We start from the raw sequence: 17,920 nt of genomic DNA on the forward strand, positions 1-17,920 counted from the left end.
ATATTTTTGATACACAAAAAATAATAATAGTGTTTTTCTCAATGGTTATTTGAATACTTTGCTGTAAATTAAGAATTGTTTCTCACACTAAATGGTTCCATTAGGCACATTTAAGTAAAATCATAAAATATCCAAGTTTAACAATGACACAGCCAAATATGTGGCTTGATAACACTTAAAAGTCTGTCCATTCTCTGGAATGGAATAAAATTGTCACTTCCATTAACCCAAGACTCGTGATTTTGCTGTTAATGTCCATTTCTGTCATACAGAAGTGTTTCTTTTAAGAAAACAGAAAACAAACAAAAAAAGAGTTTATATATTCTTCACTCAGAAGAACCAGCGAGGAATCTGCACTTCAAAAGGAAGTGAAACTAAAAACATTAAGTGAAATTTCATAGAGGTTGAGAGTTGACTCAACACTGGCATCAAAAGGACTACTGAAGTTTTAGTAGTGCCCAGTTAATGACCTTCTCCATGGGTATTGTGTACCCAATCCAGAATTATCAAGGCCATGCTTCCGGTCATCACCACTATGCCAATCTTCTGTACAAATTTCAGGAAGAACAGGAAGAACATAGCCCCAATCTTCTGTACAAATTTCATAGGTTCTTTCTTAACTAACTTGATGTAGAAGACTGATGGGAGAGTAAAAATCAACATAGCAGCTGAAGATGCAGCAATGAAACCAAAGATATCTCTAATAGTTGGGACAAAGTTGACAAGCAAATTGGTAAATGCCAAGAAGGACACTGTAATGAGACTGATGCCACCAACTGAAATCTTTTGCTGGGCTCAAGTGAGTTATGGAACCCCACATCGGGAAAATAATGACTGGTACTGTTAGGGTGACAACCACCAACACAGCCAAATGGACAATGAGAAGAATATCAGTTCCCAAGGCACTGGAGCAGGTACGAAGCAATTCAGACTCATAAAATGTCAGTGTCATGCTGGGTGTCATGCGGGGTCTCTGGTCACACTCTAGTGGCAAAACAAATGATGTCTGTTTTGGCTGCACACCAAAAGCCATCCAAATGGTTGCAGCTCCTCGGCTAGAACCATCAGTAAACCAGGCATTCTCAGGTACTGGGTGCTGTCTTTGTCTGTAGAGTGAGGGCTCCAAGTCCTCCCTTCTAGGCAGAGTGCTTGGCTCAGCCTGGTGTACAAGCTCCACAGGTCCCAGGATCTGTTTAGCTCTGTTCTCAAAGGGCTTGAATTAAGGGTGCTACGTTGCTCCAAGTAGGCACCCTACTTGGCGAGGGTGGTGGTCTGTGCCAACCCCGTTTTGGGTCCCTGGGTTCACGTACGGATCCACCCCTGGATGGGATAGGTTGTTTGAACCAACACCCATGCTGTTTCTGTGATGGCTTCTGTGGCCACTAGGGCTGCATATGCAGCAGCCAGCTGTTTCTCTGTTAGAGAGCAGCGGACACCATCTCCTTTCCACAACTGGGACCAAAATCCCACTGGTGACCGGAGACGCTCCTGCCATTGCCAGAGGCCCCAACTCTACCCCTCTTGGGTTACGTGAATATCAAATTCAAAGGGGCAACCAGGGCCTACTACTTGCAGAGCCTGTGCCTGCTGCACTGCCCATTTAGTGGCAACAAAGTCTTGCTCTATAGCCTCTGTCCAATCCCATGAGGCCTCCTTTTTTATTATGTTACAAGGGCCTTGCCATTTGTGCTAAATGGGATACAAATGCCCGCCAATATGCCAGGAGACCCAAATACGTCTGCAGTTGGGAGACCTTGGTCGGCCGGGGAAAGGCTTGCATTTTGTCAATAATCGCCTCAGGTATGACCTTTTTCTTACCCAACCACACAACACCCAAAAACTTGACGGATAAGCCAGGGCCTTGGACCTTTTTCTCATTCACCACTCAGCCAAGTGGCTGTATCCCCAGGAGGACGACACTGACACCCCTCACGATGTGCGATTGGGCCTCGCGTCTATGGGACGTCTTGAGAATCCTGAATGAGAGACCACGGAGGGGAGGGCCCGCACCAGTAGAAGCTTTGCTACATCTAACGGCTGCTCCCATTCAGTTACAGATTACCGCAAGTCAGACTCTTAAAGCCTGGCTATAGCAGAAATGGAAACATTTTGCTGCCAGCACCCACATACTTAAAGCAGGGGAACAGCAGCAATGGACTTGGCCCTGGCGGGTCAAAAGCCCCCACTGTTGGTAGTTGGGCCTGATAGACCCCATGGAGAGCTGGTTTGACCCATAATTTACAAGTGACACCAGGGGTGGTGGCCAAGTGGCCACCACAAGTGACTGTGGTATATGGAGGTCCCAATGCCAGGACCTCCATATACCATTTTGCGGGGAACCTATGTGCTCTTGCTAAGGCCTATTATGGGGTCCCCTGTTCTGTTACATGTTGAAACTACACAAGTGACCCCAAGCACTGCCATAAAGGTCCGGTACCACAAACCGGGAAAGGTGGCAGTGGCAGTGACCCTCCTTTCCCAGTACAAAACCCTAGCATGTATCCTCCCAGATGGAAGGGATTTGCCATTGTTGGTTCCTAATGCTGCTATTTCTTTCCACCCGTAGGTATACGGCACAGAGCCCCACACAGAAGATACTTGTCATGTAGATTGTGAGGCGAGACCCTGTAGGTGTGGAGTGTGGGGACAGAATCCCAGAGAGAAGTTTCCAGGCTCTCGGCCTCATGTGGGGAGGTGCTGGTTTGTGGTTTGTTGGCTATCAGTTGTAACTGGTCAGCCAATTGACTACTGATGTAACTGCTGGGACTGCGTTGAATGGTTGGTTTGTTGGCAGGCAGAAAAAGTGAATGGCGGACTGCGGATCATGTGGATCCTGCTGCGTGTGTCTCACTCTGCCACCAGGGAGAACATAGTGGTATGACTCCCCTATTTATGGCTCCGTGGGTGTTCCTTTTTGGCTTCACCATATCCTGCATTCTTAGGTGGGGAGCAAGACCAGAGACCCCGCATGAGTCCCTGCATGACAGTCAGGTATCCAAAGAGGATAGCAAGCAGGTACATGAGAAACATAACAAAAAATGAAATCTTGGACATGTTCATCATTCTTCTATGACTGCAACCTTTCAGCTCTTCATAACTAGGAAGAATAGCAGGATGACAGACAAATGAAAAGTTCAGAATTGGCACAGCATAGATGGTCTGTGAGTTGAAGATAATATAATGCAGTCTGCAAGAATCATCAGTCGTGTTAAATATCATGTCATGTACAAAAGCTATTGGCTATGTGAAGGTGCCATTTATTGTTTCATTAATTATCAAAGTAACTTCCAAAGGACAAGCAATCTCAAATTTCTTGCAAATCACCACAATCAGAAGGAACATACTACATGACAAGGAAAGGCCGCTGGTATATCCCTAATATCCTAAATCTCTCAGCAGTGACAAAGGAAGAATGAGCACCAATGACATCAGCAGAACCAAATAGTCACCGTTCAGATACTGCACTCCAGTTGTATCTTCAATGTTAATTAATGCCTGTATTACCAATGGTAACTCATAATATTTCACTATGAAGAGGTAGCTTGACATAACTCCAATATTCGGCATTGTAATCGATCCAGAAGCTGCAAGCTTTCCAACCAATCCTAATGCCTTATGTCCCAATTGTTCATACAATAAAGACCCTTTTTCATTGGCAGTTTTCAAAGGGAGATGAACAGAATACAGGAAAAACATTGACACAAATGTCAAGAGGATGATAAAAAGAGCAATTCCAGTGTAAGCCATGGCATAAGAAAGCCCAAGGATTCCACTGCCCACAATTGCATTGCTCAGATTAAATACTAACATCCAAAAGGAGCTAGTACCTGGATGAAAGTCTGTTTCATACTTCTTTTTTCCCAAATTGGATTCAAGTAAAAAGCTCTGGTTTTCAGGGTCTACATCTGCATGATAGTTGTTCAGAGTAGCTTGCTTGGTGGGGTAGGAGTAGTTGAAGTCGCTGTTGGAACTCTAACTGCTGTTGTCCTCATCCAGGGAAATATTGAACCTTCCCATTTCGGCTTTCTTTATGCTGGGCACTGGGAGGAATTGGATGCTTCTAGTAAGACTGGTCTCCTTTTAAGATGGGGTCTTACATTAATTTTTGCTCCAAAGAAGCATTAGAGCTGATTGTCTGGCTAGGTCTTATTTTAGGGGCAACAAGGTATCACATTGTGTATTCACCACCCAGAGTCAGTTCTCCTTCCATCACCCTATATTTCCTCCCTTTTACAGTCATCTACCACCCCCCACCTCCCTACACTCTGGTAATCACTAAACTCTGTGTCTATGAGTTTGTCCTTCTTTATTGGTTTGACTGTTTCCTTTGTTGTTTTCAGTTTTATACCACCTATCAGTAAAATCATATGGTTCTCAACTTTTTCTGTCTAACTTATGTCGCTTAGCATAATAATCTCAAGATCGATCCATGTTGTCACAAATGTCACTATTTCGTCTTTTCTTATGGCAGAATAGTATTCCATTGTGCATCTATAACCTATCATCTTTAACCTATCATCTATCAAAGGACACTAGTTGTTTCCATGTCTTGGTGATAAATAAAGCTGCAGTGAACATCAGAGCACATACATTTTTATGGATAATTGTTTTCAGATTTTTGGGGTAGACATCCAGGAAAGGGATTGCAGGGACATATGGTAATGATATTCTTAATTTTTTGAGGAACCACTACACTGCCTTCCATAGCGGCTGCACACATCTGCATTCCCACCAACAGTATGTGACGGTTCTTTTTCTCTACAGCCTCTCCAACATTTATTATTTATCTTGTTGATGATAGACATTCTAACTGGGGTGAAATGATATCTCACTGTGGTTTTTATTTGCATTCCTCTGATGATTAGTAATGTTGAGTATCTTTTCTTATGTCATATATCTGTGTGCTCTCTTTGGAGAAATGTCTATTCAGGTCCTCTGCCATTTTTCCAATTGGATTGCCAGATTTTTTGTTGTTAAGTTGTATGAGTTCCTTATATATTTTGGATATAACCCATTTATCGAAGGTATTGTTTGCAAAAATCTTCTCCCATTCAGTTGGTTGCCTCTTTATTTTGTCAATGGTTTCTTTTCTTGTGCAGAAGCTTTTTAGTTTGATAGCCCAATTCATGTATTTTAGCTTTTACTTCCCTTTCCTTTGAAGTCAAATTCATGAAATCCTCCTTGAATCCAAGGTCCAGAGGTTTCATACCCATACTTTTTTTTCTTTTTAATTTTTTAAAAAATTTATTGGAGTGACAATTGTTAGTAAAATTACATAGATTTCAGGTGTACAATTCTGTATTACATCATCTATAAATCCCATTGTGTGTTCATCACCCAGAGTCAGTTCTCCTTCCACCACCATATATTTGATTCCCCCTTACCCTCATCTTCCACCCCCCACCCCCCTTACCCTCTGGTAGCCATTAAACTATTGTCTGTGTCTATGAGTTTTTGTTTCTCATTTGTTTGTCTTCTTCTTTTGTTGTTTTTGGTTTATATACCACATATCAATGAAATCATATGGTTCTCTGCTTTTTCTGTCTGACATATTTCGCTTAGCATCATACTCTCAAGATCCATCCATGTTGTCACAAATGTTCCTATATCATCTTTTCTTACCACAGAATAGTATTCCATTGTGTATATATGCCACAACTTCTTACTCCATTCATCTATCGAAGGACATTTTGGTTGTTTCCATGTCTTGGCCACCGTAAACAAAGCTGCAATGAATATTGGAGCACACGTGTCTTTATGTATAAATGTTTTCAGATTTTTTGGGTAGATACCCAGGAGAGGGATTGCTGGGTCATATGGTAATTTTATTTGTAATTTTTGAGGAAACTCCACACTGCCTTCCATAGCGGCTGCACCAGTCTGCATTCCCACCAACAGTGTATGAGGGTTCCTTTTTCTCCACAGCCTCTCCAACACTTGTTACTATTTGCCTTGTTCATGATAGACATTCTGACTGGTGTGAGATGATATCTCATGGTGGTTTTTACTTGCATTTCTCTGATGATTAGTGATGTTGAGCATTTTTTCATATGTCATTTGCCATTTGTATGTCCTCTTTGGAGAAATGTCTCTTCAGGTCCTCTGCCCATTTTTCAATTGAGTTGTTTGTTTTTTTGTTGTTGACTTGCATGAGTTCCTTGTATATTTTGGATATTAGCCCCTTATCAGAGGCACTGTCTGCAAAAACCTTCTCCCATTCAATTGGTTGCCTCTTTATTTTGTCGATGGTTTCTTTTGCTGTGCAGAAGCTTTTAAGTTTCATATAGTCCCATTCGTTTATTTTAGCTATTACTTCCATTACCTTTGGGGTCAAATTCAAAAAATGCTCTTTGAACCCAATGTCCATAAGTTTGGTACCTATGTTTTCTTCTATGCAGTTTATTGTGTCAGGTCTTATGCTTAAGTCTTTGATCCATTTTGAATTAACTTTGGTACATGGTGTCAGATAGCAGTCCAGTTTCATTCTTTTGCACGTGGCTATCCAATTCTCCCAGCACCATTTATTGAAGAGGCTGTCTTTCCTCCATTGTATGTTTTTAACTTCTTTGTCAAAAATTATCTGTCCATATTTATGTGGTTTTATTTCTGGGTTCTCAATCCTATTCCATTGGTCTATGTCTGTTTTTCTGCCAATACCATGTTGTTTTGATTATTGTAGCCCTGTACTAGAAGCTAAAGTCAGGGAGTGTGATACCTCCAGTACTGTTCTTTTTTCCTAAGATGGCATTGGCTATTCGAGGTCTTTTGTGGTTCCAAACAAATCTGATGATTTTTTTGTTCTATTTCTTTAAAAAATGCCATTGGGATTTTGATGGGGATTGCATGAAATCTGTAAATTGCTTTGGGTAATATGGCTATATTAACTATGTTGATTCTTCCAATCCATGAGCACGGAATTTCTTTCCATTTCTTTCTGTCTTCTTCAATTTCTTTCAAAAATGTCTTCTAGATTTCAGTGTATAGATCCTTCACATCCTTGGATAAGTTTATTCCTAAGTATTTTATTCTTTTTACTGCAATTGCAAAAGGAATTGTTTTTTTGTATTTCTTTTTCTGAGATTTCATTGTTACTATATAGGAATGCAATGGACTTTTGTACGTTGATTTTGTAGCCAGCAATTTTACTTTATTCGTTGATTGTTTCTAATAGCTTTTTGGTGGAGTCTTTAGGGTTTTCTATGTATAGCATCATGTCATCTGCAAAGAGTGACAATTAACTTCTTCATTCCCAATGTGGATGCCTTTTATTTCTTTCTCTCGCCTGATTGCTCTGGCAAGGACTTCCAACACTATGTTGAAAAGCAGAGGTGATAGGGGACAGCCCTGTCGTGTTCCTGAATGTTGAGCGAAGGGCTTCAGTTTTTCACCATTAATTATGAGATTAGCATAGAGCTAGTCATATATGACCTTTATTATGTTAAGGTATTTTCTTTCTATACATATTTTATCAAGTGTTTTAATCATAAATGGATGTAGTATCTTGTTAAATGCTTTTTCTGCATCAATTGATATAATCATATGATTTTTGTCCTTTATTTTATTTATGTGATGTATCACATTGATGGATTTGCGGATGTTGAACCATCCTTGTGCCCCGGGGATGAACCCCACTTGGTTGTGATGAATAATCTTTTTAATGAATTGTTGTATTCGATTTGCTAGAATTTTGTTTAGGATTTTTGCTTTAGGATCTGTATTCATCAGAGATATTGGTCTGTAGTTTTCTTTTTTTGTGTTGTCCTTACCAGGTTTTGGTATCAGGGTAATGTTGGCCTCATAAAATGAGTTATGGAGTACTGTCTCTTCTTCAATATTTTGGAAGAGTTTGAGCAGGATTGGTATTAGATCCTCTTTGAAGGTTTGGTAGAATTCACTAGTGAAGCCATCTGGTCCCGGACTTTTGCTTTGGGAAGGTTTTGGATGACTGATTCAATTTTGTTACTGGTGATCGGCCTGTTTAGATTTTCCGGTTCTTCATGGTTCAGCCTTAGAAGGCTATATGTTTCTAAGAACTTGTCCATTTCTTCTAGGTTTTATTGAATTTGGTGGCATATAGTTCATCATACTATTCTTGGATGATCCTTTGTATTTCTGTGGTGTCCGTGATAACTTCCCCTTTTTCGTTTCTGATTTTGTTAATTACTGTCTTCTCTCTTTTTATCTTAGTGAATCTAGCCAAGGGTTTGCCAATTTTGTTAATCTTTTCAAAGAACCACCTTTTTGTACATTAATTTTTTTTCTTTTGTCTTTTTGTTCTCTATTTCATTTAGTTCTGGTCTGATTTTTGTCATTTCCTTTCTTCTACCGACCTTGGGTTTCACTTGTTCTTCTTTTTCTAATTCCTTAAGGTGTAACATGAGGTTATTAATTTGGGATTTTTCTGTTTCTTGAGATAGGGCTCTAGTGATATAAATTTCCCTCTTAAAACTGCTTTCGCTGCATCCCAAAAATTTTGGTAGGATGTATTTTCATTGTCATTTGTTTCTATGTATCTTTTGATCTCTCCTCTAATTTCTTCTTTGACCCAGTTGTTCTTTAAAAGTATGTTGTTTAATCTCCATGTATTTGTGTTTTTTCCTGCTTTCTTTTTGCAGTTCATATCCAATTTCAAAGCCTTGTGATCAGAGAATATGCTTAGTATGATTTGAATCTTCTTAAATTTGCTGAGGTTGATTTTATGTCCCAATATATGGTCTATTATTGAGAATGTTCCATGTACACTAGAAAAGAATGTATAGTCTGATATTTTAGGATGAAGTGCTCTATATATGTCAATTATGTGCATTTCATCTAATGTGTCATTTAGGGCTGCTATTTCATTATTTATTTTCTGTTTGGATGATCTATCCATAGCTGTCAATGATGTATTTAAGTCCCCTAGTATAATTGTGTTTTGGTCAATTTCTCCCTTTAGTTCTGTTATTAGTTGCTTGGTATATTTTGGTGCTCCCTGATTGGGGGCATAAATATTGATGACTGTTATGTCTTCTTGTTGTATAGTCCCTTTACCATTATGAAATGTCCATCTTTGTCTCTTGTTATCTTTTTCACCCTGAAGTCTGTTTCATCTTATATCATTATGGCTACACCTGATTTTCTCTGGGTACCTTTTACTTGGAGTGTCAATTTCCACCCTTTCACTTTGAGTCTATGCTTGTCCTTGTAGCTGAGATGTGTCTCTTGGAGACAGCATATGGTTGGGTTTAGTTTTTTGATCCAATCTGCTACTCTGTGCCTTTTTATTGGTGAGTTCAGTCCATTTACATTTAGGGTGATTATTGATATGTGAAGATTTCCTGTCATTCTATCTTTAGTTTTCTGGTAAGGCTGTGTCTCCATTGTTTCTTTGCCTTTTTGTTGTTGTCTTTTATTTCTGTGTGGTGGTATTCTATGATGTTTCCCTCTGTTTCTTCTTTTATTACAGTATATATTTCAGTTCTGGATTTTTTTTTGAGTGGTTACCTTTAAGTTTATGTAAAAGAAAGTTTGATATTTAGAGTTTTCCATTTTCTTCAGCACGCTTACTTTCTCCATTCCCATATTCCGTTTCAGGCCTTTTCCCCTTTTTGTGTTTTGGTTGCCACACATTGTCCCTGTTGATGATGGTCGAATAGCCTCCTTTAGTATTTCTTGTAGTGAAGGTCGTTTATTAGAAAATTCCCTCAGCTTCCGTATGTCTGGAAAGGTCTTTATTCCTCCTTCATATCTAAAGTATATCTTTGCTGGATACAATATTCTTGGCTCATAATTTCTCTCTTTCAATAGTTTGAATATTTGGTTCCACTCCCTCCTGGCTTGTAGAGTTTCTCCTAAAAAATCTGATGATAATCTAATGGGCTTTCCTTTGTAGGTTACCGTCTTCTTTTCCCTGGCTGCCTTGAGGATTCTTTCTTTGTCGTTGATTTCAGACAGCTTCAATACAATGTGCTTTGGAGAAGGCCTGTTGGATTGAGGTAATTAGGTGTTCTATTTGTTTCTTGGATTCGAGGATCCAGTTCTGTCCACAAGTTTGGAAAGTTCTCATCAACAATTTCTTTGAATATATTCTCTGTTCCCTTCTCTCATTCTTCTGCTTCTGGTATGCCCATTATTCTTATATTGCTCTTTCTGCTGGAGTCAGAAAGTTCTTGTAGAGTTCTTTCATTTCTTTTAAGTCTCAAGTCTCTTTCTTCTTCCATCTGTGTCATTTCCAGATTTCTATCTTCGATGTCACCGATTCTTTCCTCCATCTGGTCAACTCTACTACCTAAGCTGGTTATGTCATTCTTGATTTCTTCTACTGAGTTCTTAATCTTTAGGAATTCTATTTGGTTCTTTTTTAAAATTTCAATCTCTTTCGTAAAATGCTCATGTTGTTCTTTGATTGTGTTTCTGAGTTCATTAAACTGCCTTTCTGTGTTTTCTTGCATCTCATTGAGTTTTTTCAGAACTACAATATTGAATTCTCTGTCATTTAAGTCACATATTTCCATATCTTTAGGTTCCTTTTCTGGAGACTTTTCACTTTCTTTCTGCGCTTTTTATCTTGATTATTCATGGCAATTACTGATTTATTATTTCTCTTCCTAGATATCTACAGGAGTGGCTTCTGCAACAGGTTGATAGGAAGAGGTCTTTCTTTTGTTTTCCAGTACTTTTTGTTAGAATGTTTTATTTTCTCTCCGACTACAGCCTTTTTTTTCTCTCTCACACGGTAGTTGTATGTTTTCTCTACACCATTCCAGCTTCTCACACAATGGGGAGATTCCCTCAGAAACGAGCTTCTCCTCTGTTAATAGTTCGCCTGGGTCACAGGGCGCAGTGTCCGTGTGGGTATGCAGAGAGCTTTTGAAGTTCCAAAGCTCTTCTTGCACCAGATTCAGAGCCCGTATGTTTCAGCACTTCTGTTTACTCCTGCAGGGATCCGCCCAGATAGGTGGGTTCAAGGGCGGGGTGAGTTGTGAGAGGTGGCCCTGAGCAATGGCAGTGACCACCACCACTGCCGGTCCTGCTTGCATATCTCCCTCCCCTTTGCCGGAACTATTTGGGCTGCGAATCTGTGTCTGCGGTCCACAGTTCTCAGAACAGCAAATATTCTGTTCCTTTGAGCTGACACTGTTACTGTTCCACTTCTAGCACTGGGCAGGTGGGGGTGGGGCGAGCTCTGGGAGGGTAGGGAGGGGGCGGCTAGTCTCAGTGCCTAACGTTTCCATTCTCTGCTGGCAGTGAGGGCTTATACCACCATTTTCAGCCTTCTTCCCTCAGTCTTTTCTCCGAGGTGTTTGCCGTGAGCGTTGGGCTCAGCCGTGTTATATGCTGCCCCCTCAGCCCTGTGGGCCATAAGCGGAGCCCTTACAGTCCGAGTTCTTCCCTCCCCCTTAGCTGCGGTAGTTTCGGAATGCAGCGAGCTCAGAGCACTGAGCTAGGTCTGCGTCCTGTGCCCGTGTGGCTCTGTCTTGGCACTTCTCCCTTCCTTCCTCCCCGGCTAGCGCAATTCTACCACCTTTAGGTGAATTCAGTGGTGGGCCTCTTCGTCTTGACCGTCTGCTGTGCAGGGAGTCCTTTGTGGAGTTATTGTTGTTCGATTAGTTGTAAATTCCAGAAGAGTTTTTGAGAGGCTCACCTCACGCCGCCATTTTGATGATGTCTCCATACTTTTTTTTTATGCAGTTTATTGATTCAGGTCTGAAGTATAGGTCTTTGATCCACTTTAAGTTAATTTTGTACATGGTGACAGATAGCAGTCTAGTTTAATTCTTTTGGATGTGGTTTTCCAATTCTCCCAGCACCATTTATTGAAGAGGCTGTCTTTTCTCCATTGTATGTTTTTGGCTCCTTTATCAGAATTATCTGTCCATATTTAAGTGGTTTTATTTCTGGGTTCTCAATTCTATTCCATTGTTCTGTGTGTCAGTTTTTCTGCCAATACCATACTGCTTTGATTATTGTTACCCTGTAGTACAAGCTGAGGTCAGTAGTGTGATAACTCCAGCATTATTCTTTTCCTTAGGATTGCTTTAGCTATTCAGGGTCTTTGTGGTTCCATACAAATCTGATGATTTTTGTTCTATTTCTTTAAAAAATGCCTTTGGGATTTTGATGGGGATTGCATTAAATCTGTATATTGCTTTGGGTAATGTGGTCACTTTAACTATGTTGATATTTGCTTTTGGGAAGGTTTCATCTGACTGATTCAATTTCCTGCCTGTTAATTAGTCTATTTAGATTATCCATTTTTTTGTGATTCAGCCTAGGAAGGCTATCTGTTTCTAAGAACATGTCCCTTTCTTCAGGTTATTGAATTTGGTGGCATATAGTCCTTCATAGTATTCTTGGATGATCGCTTGTACTTCTATGGCATCCATCATAACTTCCCCTTTCATGTCTGATTTTGTTTATTTGTGTCTTTTCTCTTTTATGTTAGTGAGTCTAGCCAAGAGTTTGTCAATTTTATTAAACTTTTCAAAGAACCAGCTCTTCGTTGCATTACTTTTTTCTGTCTTTTGTTCTCTATTTCATTTAGTTCTCTGATTTTATTATTTCCTTCCTCTGCTGACTTTGGTTTCATTTGTTCTTCTTTTTCTAGTTCTTTAAGGTATAACCTGAGGTTATAACTGGGATTTTTCTTGTTTCTTGAGATAGGCCTGTAATGATAAAAATTTCCCTCTTACAACTGCTTTAGCTAAAAGCCCCAAATTTTGGTAGGATGTATTTTCATTCTCATTTGTTTCAATGTATATTTTGACCTCTCCCCTTATTTCTTCTTTGACTCAGTCGTTTTTTAAAACTATGTTGTTTAATCTTCACATATTTGTGATTTTTCCTGCTTTCTTTTTGCAGTTGATATCCAATCTCAAAGCCTTGTGTTCAGAGAATATGCTTGTTGTGATTTCAATCTTCTTAAATTTGCTGAGGCTAGTTTTATGTCCCAATATATGGTCTATTATTGAGAATGTTCCATGTACACTAGAAAAGAATGTATAGTCTGATGTTCTAGGATAAAGTGCTCTATGAATGTCAAGTATGTCCATTTCACTAATGTGTCATTTAGGGCTGATATTTCTTTATTCATTTTCTGTTTGGATGATCTATCCATACCCGTCATGATGTATTTAGGTCCCCTACTCTAGTTGTGTTTGGTGAATATCTCCTTTTAGTTCTGTTAGTAGTTGCTTGGCATATTTCAGTGCTCCCTGATTGGGGGCATAAATATTGATGACTGTTTTGTCTTCTTGTTGGATATTCCCTTCATCATTATGAAATGTCCATCTTTGTCTCTTGTTACTTTTTTTTTATTCTGAAGTCTGTTTCATCTGATATATGTATACCCACACCTGTTTTTCTCTGCATACCATTTGCTTGGAGTGTCAATTTTCACCCTTTCACTTTGAGTCTATATTTGTCCTCATAGCTGAGTTGTGTTTCTTGGAGGCAGCATATGGTTGAGTTTAGTTTTTTGATCCAATCTTCTAATCTGTGCCTTTTTATTGGTGAGTTCAGTCCATTTACATTTAGGGTGATTATTGATATATTAAGATTTCCTATTATTCTACCTTTGGTTTTTTGGTAGATCAGTGTCTCCATTGTTTCTTTGCCTTTGTGTTGCTATCTATTCAGTATCATGGTATTCTATGATGTTTGCCTCTCTTTCCTCTTTTTTTATGTGATAAATTTCAGTTCTGGATTTTTTTTTTTTTTTGAGTGGTTACCATTAAGTTCATGGAAAAACAGTTTCATATTTAGAGTATTCCATTCTGTTCAGCATGCTTCTTTTCTCCATTCCCCTTTGACTGTTCATACCTTTACTCTCTGCCCTTTCATGCTTTTATTTTCAGAAATTTTCTATATTTATGTTGTGAGTTGATTTCTGTGCTACTGTAGCAAGTTGTCTTTTTCCTCTTTTTTCTTTTCTAGTTTTTTTTTTTTTTTTTTTTTTTTTGTCTTCTTTCCTTTGTATGTTATGTTTAAGTGCATAGTGTCCTATTTGGTATAGGGATTGCTATTTCCTATTTCTATCTGTCTGTTTGTAATACTACTCATGGTTTTGTGTTTTTTGCTTTTTTGTTTGTGGTCCTTCAGTATTTCTTGTAGTGCATGACATGTGTTAGAAAATTCCCTCACCTTCTATATGTCTGGAAAGGTCTTTATTCCTCCTTCATGTCTAAAGAATATCTTTGTTGGATATCTTATTCTTGGCTCATAGTTTCTCTCAATAATTTGAATATTTGATTCCACTCCGCCCTGGCTTGTAGTGTTTCTGTTGAAAAATCTGATGATAATCTAATGGGCTTTCCTTTGTAGGTTACTGTCTTATTTTCCCTGGCTTCCTTGAGGTTTCTTTCTTTGCTCTTAATTTTTGACAGCTTCAATACAATGTGACTTGGAGAGAGCCTTTTGGGACTCAGGTAATTTGGTGTTCTATTTGCTTCTTGGATTCGAGCATCCAGTTCTTCCCACAAGTTTGGGAAGTTCTCGTTAACTATTTGAATATACTCTCTGTTCCCTTTTTCCTTTCTTCTCCTTCTGCTATATTATTATTCTGCTATATATTATTCTTATATTGCTCATTCTGATGGAGTCAGAAAGTTCTTGTAGAGTTCTTTCCTTTTTTTTTAACTCTCAAGTATTTCTCTTTTTCCATATGGGTCATTTCCACATTTCTATCTTTGATGTCAGTGATTCTTTCCTCCATTTGGTCAGCTTTATTACCTCAATTGGCTATTTCATTCTTCATTTATTTTATTGATTTCTTAATGTCAAGAAATTCTACGGTTCTTTTTTAAATTTTCAGTCTTTTTGGTACAATGTTCATTTTGTTCTTTGATTGTTTTTCTGAGTTTATTAAATTACCTGTCTGTGTTTTCTTGCATCTCGTTGAGTTTTTTTCAGAACTGCAATCTTGAGTTCTCTGTCATTTAATTCCCATATTTCCATGTCTATTAGTTCATTTTCTTGAGACTTTTCATTTTCTTTCTGAGCTGCCTTGTTTCCTTGGTTATTCATGGCAATTAATGAATTATTATTTTTCTTCCTAGGCATCTACAAGAGTGGGTTCTGCAACTGGTTGATAGGTCTTTCTTTTGCTTTCCAGTAGGTGTTGGTGGAATGTTTTATTTTCTCTCTCTCACGCTGTACTGTTATATTTTTTCTGTACTGTTCTGGCTTCTCACACAATGGAGTGATTCCCTTTAAAGTGGGCTCTACTCTGTGTGCAGGTCACCTAAGTCTCAAAGCACTGTCTCCTTGGTGTATGTAGAGAGCTTTTGAAGTTCCAAGCTCTCCCTGTACCAGAGTTTGTCTATTTCAACGGCTCTGTTTACCCCTGCAGGGATACTCCCAGATAGGTGAGGGCAGAGGTGGGTGGGTTGTGAGATGTGTCTCTGAGCAATGTCTGCAATCACCAGTACAGTCAATCCTGCACCCAATGCTGCCTCCACTTCACCGGAAATAGTTGGGCTTCAAGTCCGTGGCTGCATGGCCACAGTTGTCAGAACTGCTAATATTCTGTTATTTTGATCTGACACTGCTACTGTTTAGCTTCTAGCATTGGGTAGGTGGGGGTGGGTTGAGCTCTGGGATGGTGGACAGGGCTTGGCTAGACACTGTGCTTATGTCTTCTGTCTTCTGCTTCGCAGTTAGGGCTTAACCACCGTTCTCACCCCTTTCCCTCAGTCTTTGCTCCAAGGTCTCTGCCATGAGTGTTGGGTTCAACCATGTTGTATACTGATCCCTCAGTCGAAACTGTGGGCTATAAGGGAGCACTAGCATCTGAATTCTTCCCTCTGTGGTCACTGTGGTACCTCTGACTGCAGGGAGCTCTGAGCTCCTGTCTTCATTCTGCGGCCCACCGGGCCTGCGTCTCCACACTTCCCAATTCCCTCCTACCCCGCTTGCTCAATTTACCCATCTTTAGATAATTTCAGTTGGGTGTCTGTTAGTCTTGCATGTCTGCTGCACAGGGAATCCTGTGTGGACTTTTAGCTGTTCAATTTGTTGTAAATTCCAGGGGAGATTTCGAGAGGCTCACCTCATACTGCCATTTCTGTGATGTAATCCAGTTTTATTACTACTTTTAACAAGTGGCTTTTCAAGGTCTGAACACTCGGCAAGCTCTAGCTTCAAATTATTATCACCGTAGTGCCACAAAGCTGTAAATTTCCTCTCAAATTTGGAAAAGTCGGCCAAATGCAAAACACACTGCTGTACTGCTGTCTGCTACCAGGTCCTTCCCATAACATCAGCTCTCTCTTGCCATTTTGACTACTATGTTCTTATAATTCATCATTCTTTTTTTCTATGTGTGTTTATATGTGTGTCATGGGGACAGAAGTGGAAGTTCTTGTATTAAGTATTTTTCATTATTTTTATTAATCTTCTATTTCTTGGATCTTTTTTTTAATACGTTAGCTTTTTTGAACCCCTCTGTGTCTTTCCTTTCCATTTTAATTCTCAATTTTTTTTAATGATTTCTATCCTACTGCATTTTTCTTAATGTTCAAATTAACTTTCAGTCTTGAGTTTTTCTCAAATGAATGCATTAAGGGCTACACATATCTCAGTGTCCTACAATTTTTTATATTTAATAAGTGCTATTAACAATATTGTATGTATTTGTATATATTTCCATTATGAATTTTTGAACTATTAGATTATATTTCATTGCCATATATATGAGGTTTTAACAATTTTCTTTTATTATTAATTGTTAACATAATTGTGCTGTACCAGACAATATATTATATGTGATAATAATGCTTGTTTTATGCACTTGATTTGAAAGAAAAATGTTTCCTCTACTTGTCCAATGCAGTGTTCTATACACAGCCTATTATGCTACAACATGTGTTTCTATAAAGAAAATTCACTCAAATATGATTCATTATTAGAGGGATTATTTTGGAATGGATTAAAAATTGTATTGGTTCATGCACAATATATTTGAGGCAAAAGTAAGCAGAATGATATAATTATGATCTTTATTTGAAAAGGGAAATGTGTCAACATTACTGGAAAATGGCAAGAAAAGCACTGCAACATTGCTCTTAAGATGCTAGGAATTAGGATTTCAAGATGGTGGATTAGGCAAATGCTCTGCTTACCTCTTCTCATGACCACATTAAAATTACAAATAATTATAGAACACTCAATCCCAAGAATCACCTGAAAACTAGCTGAACAGAACCCTATAACTAAGGATATAAAGAAGAGGCCACATCAAGACATCAAGACTGGAAGGAGGGACAGATACACAAAATGGGCTGACCGAAACCCACAGGTAGTGGTTGAGTATTAGGAGGGACACCTTGGTAGCAGAGGTTCCCCCTGAAGAGTGAGGGGTCCCAACCCCACACAGGGGTTCCCAACCCAGGGTTCCTATGCCAGGAAGAGGAGACTCCACAATATCTCATTCCACAAAATCAGTTAGGATTCCACCCATTCTGGTGAGACAGAAGGTGGCTCTTAAAACCAGAGGTCCTCTTAAAGTTCCTGCATAAAGGCTCACGTGCCTGCAAGCACTCACCCTGGGCTCTGATGGAGGGGCGTTAAGTTGAGAGGTGTCAGAGACATACAGGGAAAGAGTGAGTTGTGTGGCTTTAGGAAGAGGGCTAGAGAAATAGCTACCATTATCCCTGTGTGGAGCCATCTTCACATGTAGCCTACAGATGGGCACCATCTTTCCTGTGTTGTACGCTCCCCAACATAGCCAAATCTGAGACTGCATTTGCCTGGCGAACTCCACACATGGTCAGCTCACACAGCATCACAACGGCCACTATTAGCACCTGGGTGGCCAGACACACCTCACAAGTTCTGGGAGGCTTTTCCAGAAGCAGACAGCATGCAGTCTCTGTGGCTACCTGAGAAACTTCGAGTGGCAGGAAGTCAGCCCCAGCTTATGCTGCAGCCTTCCTTGGGAGAC

At 39.4% G+C, this 17,920-nt stretch overlaps 1 pseudogene; it reads right to left on the minus strand.

Moving 5' to 3' along the window:
* Nucleotides 1-462: 462 nt before the first annotated feature.
* LOC117033705 (sodium-coupled neutral amino acid transporter 2-like) lies at nt 463-17,644 on the minus strand (annotated as a pseudogene).
* Nucleotides 17,645-17,920: the final 276 nt, after the last annotated feature.

This window comes from Rhinolophus ferrumequinum, chromosome 14, assembly GCF_004115265.2.
Source record: "Rhinolophus ferrumequinum isolate MPI-CBG mRhiFer1 chromosome 14, mRhiFer1_v1.p, whole genome shotgun sequence".
In the NCBI taxonomy this organism is placed as follows: domain Eukaryota; kingdom Metazoa; phylum Chordata; class Mammalia; order Chiroptera; family Rhinolophidae; genus Rhinolophus; species Rhinolophus ferrumequinum.